The sequence below is a fragment of the Panthera tigris genome, chromosome F3, assembly GCF_018350195.1.
Source record: "Panthera tigris isolate Pti1 chromosome F3, P.tigris_Pti1_mat1.1, whole genome shotgun sequence".
Lineage (NCBI taxonomy): Eukaryota > Metazoa > Chordata > Mammalia > Carnivora > Felidae > Panthera > Panthera tigris.
The window spans coordinates 15,842,913-15,853,790 of NC_056678.1; the positions used below are offsets into that span (position 1 = coordinate 15,842,913).

At 42.2% G+C, this 10,878-nt stretch overlaps 1 long non-coding RNA gene across 1 annotated transcript; it reads right to left on the reverse strand.

The window, feature by feature from the left end:
- Positions 1–2,069: 2,069 nt before the first annotated feature.
- LOC102952645 lies at positions 2,070–9,028 on the reverse strand. Its single transcript, XR_006213795.1, has 3 exons — positions 8,769–9,028; positions 7,160–7,453; positions 2,070–2,151 (listed from the first exon to the last, which is right to left on the reverse strand). It is a non-coding gene; the product is annotated as an uncharacterized LOC102952645 (long non-coding RNA).
- Between the last annotated feature and the right edge of the window lie 1,850 nt (positions 9,029–10,878).

A 10,878-nucleotide genomic window follows, 5' to 3' on the forward strand; every position in this document is an offset into this window, starting at 1 on the left:
TCCGATCAGCCTTCCAAAATAACAACCTACTACAGTTTTTCATTGGAACATAAACTTAAAAAGTAATTTTAGGAAACTGATATGCTATTTGCAAAATGGAATCTTTCCACGCAGAAAAATACACCATCTTTACCATTCCACTGTAAACACAAAAATATTTAAAACATTTTTAATTGATATTCTTCATACAGGTCCAGCAAGTTTCTTGTTAACCTCAAGGAAACAAGAATTTTTATGGCTCTCAATGCACATTGCTAGGTTACCTCCAGAAAGATTCCAATTCAACCGGCATCACATAAGACTGAAAATATCCCCTTGCCAAACTGAGCAAGTAAAAAAAAGAATCTCACTATGCATTTAATGTGTACTTCGTTGACTTTTCATGAGATTGAATGATTCTACATATACTTATTGGCCAGTTGTATTTCCTTCTTTGTGAACTGTTATCTTTTGCCTATTTTCTTTTTTGTTTGTTTTTTCTTAAAGAGAGAGACAGAGAGATAGAAGGGAAGGGGCAGAAAGAGAGAGGGGGACAAAGAAAGAGAGAGAAAGACAGAGAATCTTAAGCAGGCTCTCTGCCCAGCGCAGATCCCAACTTGGGGCTCAGTCTCATGACTGTGGGATCATGACCCGAGCCTAAATCAAGAGTCATAGGCTTTACCAACTGAGCCACCCAGGGACCCCTTGCCTATTTTCTATACTAAGAATTGGGGCACCTGGCTGACTCAGTCAGTGGAGCATGTGATTCTTTATCTCAGGATCATGAATTCAAGCCCCACATTGGGCATGGAGCTTACTTAAAAAAAAAAAATCTACAGGAAGAACACTTTGACTTAGCAGATAGAAATATTTTTCCCAGTATGTCCTTTGCCTCTTAATTTTACTACATTTTCTGCTATACAGATTTTTTAATTTTTCCATCTATGCAAACCTATTCTTTGTGGGGTTTTTTCATTGTATTCAAGAAGTCCTTTAATTCAAAGATCATAGAGGGTTTGTGTACACTTTTTGTAGTCCTATATTTGTTCTTCTATTTCTTTTATAGCTCCTATTTAAATCTCAATTCCCTAATCCACATTGGATTTGTACCAGTGTATGGTATAACTGAAGTAAAGACTGGATTTTGTTTTGAATTTTAAGAGTTGGTTGGTTTGAGTCTATACCTTGACCAATGGGTATCTTCTCTTAGGAAGTTACTCTGTGTCCAAGCTATTTTGTTTGCTTAGTAATTTTTAAGTACAGAATTTCTTGGCACACACCCTTCAGTGGAGTAATAAAATGTTCTCATTATGAAGAAAAATTATAGCAATTACAGCCGAAGCCTTCTTACTAGTGTATGTAACAAGGTACCTTTTAGATTAGGGAATGTGGAATATCATTCGGCTGCCAGTTGCTGCCCTGCTGGGGCTTTTGTGAGCCCTCTGAAAGTCTGCAGAGCTAACCAGGTTATTTTTCCAACAGCATCTGTAAAAATGTGTTGCTACAATTCACTTGGAAGGCTCAATCCCCCAAGGGCACAAGGAATTAATTTACAGTCACAAGTTTGACATTCTTACAAGAAAGCTGCTCTACCACAGGGAAACATGAACCTCTGAGAAGTCAAATGTGTTTGGAGTCCAAGATTTCCAGCAACATACTATCCATACGGCGGAACTAAGAAGCAGGAAAAACCTCTCCTGACAGCAAATATGTTACAGTCTTAAGACCATCAGGTTCAACGTCTGAAAAACCTGGAGTGAAGTCCTTGTTCAATTACCAATGGTTTGACCTTGGGTAAATCACTTAATGGGTTTCAGCTTCCCCTCTTATAAAATGGTGGAGCTCATGGGCTTGTCTCGAGAGCTAAATGGAAAACCTATATGAATGTACTGTGTATACTGTACCGCAGTGGTCAAAGAGTGTAGTCGTTAATTAGCCTATGATTTAACTCATAATCTGCTACTTCTCTTGCTGAGGAGGAGAAGGTGGTACCTGCTGTCCTTGGCCCGTTCAGCCTGTCCTCGGCAAGAACTATCTGGACACCCGCAGCCTCCCCTAGAGTCATGCCCCGCATTTGAACCGCACAAGCTTCCTACCTACAGCACTTCCCAGGGAAGACATGTACCTCGGTTTAGCTTACACGCAGGGCCTTCAACAAATTAAACACTGCATCTAGAGGGGAAAAAGAAGAGTAACAATTACTGAGCACCTACCATGTGCTGAAAAGATAAGCTAGCAAAATAAAGATGGGTAAGACAGTCCTGTCTTTTCTTGTCTTGACTTTTGGGTGCACCAGGTTCATGAGCTCCATAATGACTCAACATCACTGGCCAGAGGGTATTCACAAGCCCGGCCTACATTTCCACCTTGGGCAGTGTTAAGACCCAGAAAGAGAAAGAATGTTAGATGCAAGTTATGTGGAGTGAATGGAATATTTGTACATGATTAAAAAGTTCAGCTGGTTCAAAGGTTTGTGGAGTCTATAAGACTTCAGTGCTTTTTATATGAAGCAATTCCTTCCAGCTCTTTCTAGTCCCCTGGGGAGGCCCTACTTTCATCTTATCTCCCTTCTTTCCATCAGGAGTTTTTCTCCTTCTAGCTTAGAAGGCCATTCTTCAACTGGTTTTTAATTCTTCTTGAAAAAGAAATCAGACGTGTGGCTTTAAAAATTCAAACAGTACATGGGGCGCCTGGGTGGCGCAGTCGGTTGGGCGTCCGACTTCAGCCAGGTCACGATCTCGCGGTCTGTGAGTTCGAGCCCTGCGTCAGGCTCTGGGCTGATGGCTCGGAGCCTGGAGCCTGTTTCCGATTCTGCGTCTCCCTCTCTCTCTGCCCCTCCCCCGTTCATGCTCTGTCTCTCTCTGTCCCAAAAATAAATAAAAAACGTTGAAAAAAAAATTAAAAAAAAAAAAAATTCAAACAGTACAAAAGGCTATACAATAAAATGTAAATCTTCCTTCCCGACTTGGGGTAGCCACTGTATTTTTGTCTTTCCAGAAATTTCCCCTACTTAGATAGGGGTGGCAATTGAGTTTTTAATGTCAGAGGGGATTTTTGCAAACTGAAAGGATCCCTGACAGTTTCCTGTCTTTCAAGTGATACTTAGTTTATCAAAGTCATACATTTAAATTGTTTTTTAAAATTTTTTAATGTTTATTTATTTTTGAAGGAGAGAGAGACAGAGCATGAGGGGGGAGGGGCAGAGAGAGAGGGAGACACAGAATCTGAAGCAGGCTCCAGGCTCCGAGCTATCAGCACAGAGCCCGACACAGGTTCAAACTCACGAACTGCAAGATCATGACCTGAGCCAAAGTCGGACGCTTAAGGACACTTAACCAACTGAGCCTCCCAAAGTCATACATTTTAAAACTTAGTTTAAAAAGATCTTTAAGTTAATGGGGCGCCTGGGTGGCTCAGTTGGTTAAGCGTCCGACTTTGGCTCAGGTCATGATCTCGCCGTTCCCACGTTCAAGCCCCACTTTGGGCTCTGTGCTGTCAGCTCAGAGCCTGGACCCTGCTTCGGATTCTGTGTCTCCCTCTAGCTCTCTGCCCCTCCTTGGCTCACACTCTATCTCTCTCTGTCTCAAAACTAATAAAATAAACATTAAAAAAAAAAAGATCTTTAAGTTAAAACTAGTTTGGTTTTTTTTAATGTTTATTTATTTTTGACAGATAGAGCATGAGCAGGGGAGGGACAGAGGGAAGGAGAGAGAGAATCCCAAGAGGCTCTGCACTGTCATTAGAGAGCCTGATGCGGGGCTCGAACCCATGAGCCATGAGGCCATGACCTGAGCCAAAGTCAGACACTTAACCGACTGAGTCACCCGGGTACCCCTTAGTTAAAACTAGTTTTATTTTTTTTAATTTTTTTTTTTTACTTATTTTTAAGAGAGACAGAGAGGGAGAGAGAGCACAGGCAGAGGAAGGGCAGGGAGAAAGGGGGAGACAGAGAATCCAAGGCAGGCTCCAGTCTCCAAGCTGTCAGCACAGAGCCTGACACGGGGCTTGAACTCACGAACCATGAGATCATGACCTGAGCCGAAGTCGGATGCTTCACCGACTGAGCCACCCAGGTGCCCCAAAACTAGTTTTAAGAGTTTAAAACTTTCCTGGAAAAGACTAGATACAAATTAAAATTGTTATTTTATTTATAAATTGAATAATGTTGGTATAAAAATAAGAGTTATTTTTATTTGTACTTATTTTTTTCTTCCAGTTTTACTGAAATATAATTGATGGGCAACACTGTGTAAATTTATGGTGTACACCATAATGACTTGTCTTACGTGTATTGCAAAATGATTACCACCAGAAGTTTAGTTAACACACATCACCTCATATAGTTCCAAAAAATGAACTTTTATTATTTACTCTCTTAGCAACTTCGAAATACCCATACAGCAGAGTTAACTACAGTCATCGCGCTGTGTGCTACACCCCCAGCACTTACTTACCTTAAAACTGGAAGTGTGTGCCCTTAACCACCCTGCCCCAACTCCTCCTCCCCCACCACTGACAACCACAAATCCATGACTTTGGTTTTTTACGTTCCACAAATAAGTGAGATTATACAGTATTTTTCTTTCTCTGTCTGACTTACTTCACTTAGCATACCGCCCTTAAGGTCCACCCATGTCAAATGGCAGGATTTTCTTCCTTTTGGCGGGGGAAGGAAACAGGATCACCCAAGCAGTGGTGGTGCTGCGGCTGGCTTGTTCTGGCTTGAGAAAGTGGACTGTGCACATATCTTCCCACGGCCACATTTAGTGGCATCAGTTTGGTAGACTGAAATGGGCCATGGTGTGAGTTTTTATACCAAAGAAACTTGCAAAGGCTACAGATCGGGGCTTCCCCACCCTCCCACCCTCCTGACCAGTTTCCCAGCCCACTACTATCAAGAAGGCCTCTACAGTAGACCAGGCAGGAGGGGCAGTGGCTTGAGGTAGGGTGGTGAGAGGCAGGTGAACATACGTGGACGGATTTGGAAAGATACTTGCAGATGGACTTAGCAGGATTTGCGGACAAACTGGATATGGAATGGGGTGGTCAGAGAGAGGGGGGAGATAAGAATATTTCCCAGTCGATGGGTATGTAAGTGTGAGCATCAAAGGCAGTATTTTTAGTTCGAATTTGAGACAGAGAAATGTCCTAGACTCAGACCATTAGGTCACTTTAAAACTACCTACTCCAGTTTTCAGTCACTCAGGACTTGGCCCCAGTCTACTCTCTGAATGCATCCTGGGCCATTCTCTTCCTCTCGGCCCTAGACTCCAGCCTCACCCGCCAACTTGCAGATCTTCATTTAGAAAACTTTTTAGCCAGGCCTTCCTGTTCCTTCAGCCCAGAATGTTTGTTGTTATCTTATCTCTGCCTGGCCAGCTTGTTTTTTGCCGAAGGTCCCTGCTAATAGAGAACACTTCCAACTGCTCGAAATGGGTCTCCCTCCACCTTATATCCTCCGTACTTGTTTTCTTCCTGGCACTTAGCACAATTCCTAATCCTGTATCTATGTCTCCTTGTTTGTGTGCCCTGCCTCCCTCACTGGACTATAAGCTTTTTTAAAATCCATCTCGGGGGGCGCCTGGGTGGCTCAGTCAGTTGAGTGTCCGACTTGGGCTCAGGTCATGATCCCACAGCTCATGAGTTCGAGCCCCGTGTCCGGCTCTGTGCTGTCAGCTGGATGCTGCTTTGGATCTTCCGGCTCCCCTCTCCCCTGCCCCTCCCCCACTAGTGTGCTAGTGCACGTGCATGCGTGCTCTCTCTCTCTCTCTCTCTCAAGAATAAACATTAAAAAAAAAAAAAACACCCCAGCCTTAGAAATAAAAGTAAACAGTCGAGACTTTGCAAGTAGCTTGTCCTCAGAGCAGGGTGTCACAGGCAAGGGCAGGTTCGGGCTTGCGACCAGTCACACCACCTGGGCTGTCTCGCTTTTCCCAAGCCCTGATCCAGCTAAAAAACCAGGAAGTTCTCAGAGTGGAGATGACAGCTGAATAAAGACCTGAAGGACGGGTGTATTACATTTCTGTGGAAGTGCCAGCTCAGGAGAGGAGATGTGTTGGGAACTCTTTCGTTCACCCAGCAAGGCAGGCAGAGCAGAGATCCCTCCTCTCTGTGGAGAGATGCAGAAGCCCAAAGTCTTGCCGGAGCTCCCAGGGCTGACAGGTGTAAAACCGTATCAAAGTTCAGGCTGTCGTGCCTCCAAGTTCAGAGCCCTTTGCACTATGTCCATTTAGCACGAGCTTTTGCGTACCTACTATTTGACAAATAAATGGGAGTGCAAGGGAAATATGACACACAATCCTTGACCTAACAGAGTGAAAAACTTGCGTCTATGAGACAGCTCGAGTCCACTCCACCACCAATACAGGCTGACAGGAGGACCGTCTCTTGTGTTGCATGTAGCCCGACAGAGAGGGGACGCTGTTCCAAAATGCGACTTGAGTTCTGCACCCAAGCCTTGAGACCCTCTCAAGGCAAAGGAGTGCACTTGAGTTCCCTGTGCCCCCTCCGAGCTCACATCCTTGACTTTCACTGATGCAGACATTTCAGAACAAAGAGTCTCTTTTCTAATCAACAGCACGCCTTACACGCAGACATGTGACATTGTTACAGCCAACTGGGCTGTTCCCGCCACAATTATTCTACGCTCCGTCCTGTATCCCCGTGTTTCTTTCTTCCGCTCTGCCATTTTCTACCTACAACATTCAATCCTAGTGACTCAGTGACATGTAACACTTTTCTTCTCCAGATGCCCTCACATCTCAAACTAAGACTGACATTGCCGATCACAGGTGCCTTCCGTCTGGTCACCGACCACCTGCCCTGTGTGCTGACAGGGGCACCCGCAGCCTCTAGGTCCTGGTCTCATCAAAGATCGGATGCTATTCCTGGGCGTCACTCTCGCATGCCGGTTGCCACAGTCACTCATGGAAGTCAGGAGAGAAGAGGCAAGGAAAGGGTGGAGGAAGAGAGGAAAGTTGCATGTATGCAGGGAGAAGTCAAAGGCCACCAATTACAGCTTTCGGTTCCAGTCAATGACAGTCAGGACACAGGCTAAGTTCACTAGAAAAGCTGTGGAATGATTCTGCAGATTTGCTTGTGACCAGGGGGCGGCACGATACCCTGCCCACCCCACCCCCAGCACCAAACATGAGGCTTGTCAATAATTACTCGAACTTACCCTCCTCCTGGGTAGGACCCAGTACTGTTCGTTCTCGATTCCCTCTTGCTTTAAGATGATGCTAGTCTTCCACGCCACAGGAGACAGTGTTGTCCAACAGCAGAAGCTTCAGCCAGAACACAGTGTTCATCTTCATGATGACTGCGTCTCGTCCACATTCTCATTCAGGTAAGACCCAAGCATTTCGTTCAAAGCAGTTAAATAAACAATAAACCTGGGAAGCTTCCTGTGAAAGTGTCTTTTCTCATGTTCTTTGTTCGCATTGTATGTTCTTCATACTAGGTCCTAAAAAGACTGAAAACAGATTTAAAAAAAAAATTATTTATTGGGAGGGGAAGAGGCAAAGAGAGAGGGGGACAATGGATTCAAAGCGGGCTCTGTGCTGACAGCAGAGAGCCCAATGCAGAGCTTGAATTCATGAACGATGAGATCATGACCTGAACCGAGATCAAGAGTTGGATGCTTAACTGATGAAGCCACCCAGTTGCCCCAAGATTTTTTTTTAAGTAGGTTCCACACCTCACATGGAGCCCAACGCAGTGCTCAAACTCACGACCCCGAGATCAAGACCTGAGCGGGGACTGAGAGTCGTCAGACATCTAACCAACTGAGGCACCCAGGCACCCCCAGCTTTATTTTTAAATAAACACTGATTCCAAATGTAATCTCTAGACATGGTGAAATGAGGCATTTTGAATCCCTCTTTAAAATAATATCACCTGTCAGATTTTAAATCCACCAAAGCAAAATACAGGCTACACTTACAAAACCTAAAATAATTTACTAAAATCTTTTTTTTTAATGTTTTTATTTATTTTTGAGACAGAGAGAGACAGAGCATGAGCAGGGGAGGGGCAGAGAGAGAGGGAGACACAGAATTGGAAGCAGGCTCCCGGCTCTGAGCTGCCAGCACAGAGCCTGAAGCGGGGCTCGAACTCACACACCTCAAGATCATGACCTGAGCCGAAGTCGGACGCTCAACCGACTGAGCCACCCAGGCGCCCACTTTACTAAAATCTTAAATTCTAGATAATTTTGCCACAAGGTGAAGATGTTCATGAGAAAATACTCTCATTATCAAGAATAAAAGCTACTTCTCAGATGGTCGCAACCCCCTCAGGGTGCTAGTCAGAGCAGGGGCAATTCTTCTCCTGCCCCTTTGGCCAAGTGGAACCAGAGTCGCCTGACTCCATCCCCCACCCAGCGGGCTCCTATTCATCCCACAATGCACCTCTTCTCACACCTGTCCTCTCCACATATTTCCTTCTCTTCCCATGCCCTTCCTCTGTTCCATACCCTTTCCTCTCCCCTCTCTTTTCTTTTCCCATTTCCTGCCTCAGTCTCAGGTCTTGACCTCTCTTATGCCTCCCACCCCTTGCCATTCAAAGACTATAAAATTAAGTCCAAAGATAAATTGGTATTACTTGTTTTGAGAACTCTGCGTTTTAATTTTTAAAGTAGGTGCTTTGAACATTTTCTCTTTTTCACTCTAAGATAAAAATTTACTGTTCTATGTGTGGGCGCGCATGGATGTGTGTTTCTTTGTGCCCCATGTGTGTTCATCATGTTCCCGTTGGGGATTAGTGGACCTTGAAAGAGAAAAGGGTACCTGCTCTGGGACTGTATTTCTTTGGACCAGCCCCATCAAACCTGCTTGAACTCCATCATCTCTTGTCAATGGACAGATACTAGGTTTGCCGAAACTGGTCCTATCCATCTTCCACATGAAGCAGCTCCAAAACGACAGATCAAGACGCTGGGGTTCCTCATTGCTCCAAAGTAGGGCTGGAGAGTGAATTTTGTGCAGCAGCCTGGTAAACTGAGGAATGACCAATTTCAGGCTACTGAAGTGACATCACTGAATGCTGAGCTGGGGGTAGATACCCAGTAAGCCCACTGTTCATACGATGAGTGTAAATAACATCAAGAGGAACACAGTAGTAAAATGTGGTAAAATTGTTATTTCATTTACAATAAGATTGCAGAGATTAATAAAATGTCAAATTTCTTTGTTTTGGGATAGAATTGAAGTTGGGTTGATGACGCTAGTTACTGCGTATTGAGTTGTGATTTTGATTGGCAGTTACGCCATTGGTTGATGAAACAAAGAAATTAGATAGAAGAACTCATGAATAAAAACAAGAGCCAGTATTTTTGAAAGAAAAGTAAAATAGACAAATCTCTGGCAAATCTGACCCCCCGCAAAGAGAGAGAGAAACACATATATAATGCTATGCCAGACAAGGGAACACAACCACAACATAGAGGAAATTTTTAAAGCATTTTTAAATGTAATGTAAATATTTTTTTAATTTGAAAATGAAAAGCTAGTTAGCAAAGTTACCAAAATTAACTAAAAAGATAAAACAAAAAATATACCAATAACCATAGAAGAAATGGAAATAATTGCCAAAATTATCCAGACCCTGATGGTTTACATATAACCTATCATACCTTCAAGAAAATGATAATACTTAAGTTATTAAAGGTGTTTTACATATATAATAGCAAAGAAACAATTCTTCATTTATTTTACAAATTGAGCATAATGCTAATACCAAAAGTTGAAAAAAATAAGCCCTAAACATCTTGCATTTACAGATACAAAAATCCAACAGAAATATTGATAAACCAAAATCAGTGGTGTATTTCAAGGTCAAATGCACATGACAAGTAGATTTCTTTTTAGGATTGAAAGTGTGGTTCAATATAAGGAAGCCCATTAATATGTGTTACTTTATTGGTAGAGTAACAAAGAAAAATCATACCAACAGCTCAAAAGATGCTAAAAGTGCGTCTGTTAAAATCCAACACCGATCCCTGCTAAAAATACTTGGTGAACTAAGGTTAGAAGACAATTTCCTTAATTTAATAAATATAAATGACTATATGACCAAATTAATGGAATGCTCACTAAAGTCATGAGAAAAGATAAAAGTACCCACCATCGCCACTATGTTTCAACATTGTTCCGCAGGCTGTTTCACAATTCAATGCGATAAGAAAAATTAACAACATTGGAAAGTAGAAAACACGTTTTTTGCATACATTATTATTTCACAATGAGAAAACTCTCAAGAGGGTAAACCGAGAGCCATTAGAGCTAAAAAGAGATTTCACTATGGTAGCAAGCTATGAGATAACTACATACAAATACACAGGCTTCTTGTAAAGCAGAAATAACCAGTTAGAAAACATAACAGGGAACAAATCCCTTTCACAAGAGCAACTAAAAAGAGAGAACAACTTGGAATAACAAGAAATGTGCTATGCCTATCTAAATAAAATTGTGTTCTTTATATATTAAAATATAAAAGTAGTCTTAGAAAAATGGAAAGACCTACCAAGTCTCTAAATGAAAAAGTTTACATTTAAAAGATATCAATCCTTTCCCCAACTTCATTGGTAAGCTTAATGTAGTTCCAATATTAATTTTTGCCAGTTCTTGTGTTTTTTATGTATTTGCTTCTTAAAAGTGCCAAATTGATTCCAAAGTTTATATGGAAGGATCCATAGATAAAAATATAGTTTATATGGAAGATTATATAAGCAAGAAGTCATTTTTAGAAAAATTCCTGAAGGTAGGTCATCCCTAGTAGCTATCAAAACAATTATATTACTAAATCTAAATTACGTTAGAAAAGTTAATAAAACAGTATGGTACTGGTAAAGTAAAAGAAAGACCAATAAAATGGAAAAGAGAGCCTAAAAATAGTTCT